The sequence below is a fragment of the Pygoscelis adeliae genome, unplaced genomic scaffold (assembly GCF_000699105.1).
Source record: "Pygoscelis adeliae isolate BGI_AS28 unplaced genomic scaffold, ASM69910v1 Scaffold836, whole genome shotgun sequence".
In the NCBI taxonomy this organism is placed as follows: domain Eukaryota; kingdom Metazoa; phylum Chordata; class Aves; order Sphenisciformes; family Spheniscidae; genus Pygoscelis; species Pygoscelis adeliae.
This window is the reverse complement of record NW_008825013.1, coordinates 7,143-8,037: the sequence shown is the minus strand read 5'-3', so window position 1 is coordinate 8,037 and position 895 is coordinate 7,143. Positions and strand designations below refer to the sequence as shown.

General features: G+C 68.4%; 1 protein-coding gene across 1 annotated transcript in view; it reads left to right on the top strand.

Annotated features, from left to right (window-relative positions):
* Positions 1-895, top strand: part of SPAG5 (sperm associated antigen 5) — a gene marked incomplete at its 5' end in the record, with an annotated part of 14,443 nt that overhangs the window by 7,108 nt on the left and 6,440 nt on the right. The window lies entirely within an intron of this gene.

The following is an 895-nucleotide window of genomic DNA, read 5'->3' as shown; positions in this document are numbered from 1 at the left end:
CCCTGCAGGGCTATCGGAGGCTGCATCCTGCGCCCCATCACAGGGCCGTGGGCCACAAGCCTGTTGCGTGGGGATGGTTCCCCTCCCAGCGCGACTCCGGCATGCAGCATCCCCTGGGTTGCTGGAGCGCTGCCTGCCAGGCGCTGGGAGCTCTGCCAGCTCCTGCTCCCAGCCCCCCTCGGCCCCCGCTGCTGCATGGAGGGGGCTCCCTTGGGGGCCCCCCCCTTCCTCCCAGCACAGCTCCAGCCTCACCTCTCTCCTTCCCCGCTAGGGTATCTCCTGCGGGATCCCCCTTCCCAGTGTTCCAGACCCTGAGGATGCTCCCTGCTGCCATGGGGGCCATGTGGCACCTCCCTCCCCCAGCACGGCCCAAAATAGCTGCGTTCGAACAAGTGCTCTGGTTTTTAATGGCCTGTTTCTCCTGCCTGGGGGGGGGATCACCTTCCCCTGCCCTCCACCACAGCCCTGCCACCCTGTGTGGGGTGGGTGCTGCGACACCCCGGGTGCTGGCACCTTTATTTACCCCTGCACCCAGGAAATGGAGGTGTTTAGGGTTGCGGTGCGTGGGTGGCTCACGGGGAAGCAGTGCTTGCTGCTCCCTGGAGCGCCTCCCTCCCTGCCGTGGCTGCGACCCTGCTGGCAGGGGGTCGGATACGGCCCCCCAAAACGAGGGGCCGGCAGTGGGTGCCCCAGGCTGTGCCCGGCTCTGGGATGCGGGGGAGATGCGCTCCCCTCCCTGGATTAGGGCCATGCGGGGCGGCTGAGCCCTCCTTTTACGGCGGGGATTCAGCAGAGCACGGCCCTGGCAGCTGGCCCTGTGGGGTGAGCGGGGACACCGCTATTGTCCCTGCGCCGGCTCCGGGCGGCTTTTCGGGGGGGACCAGTCTCTTGCGGG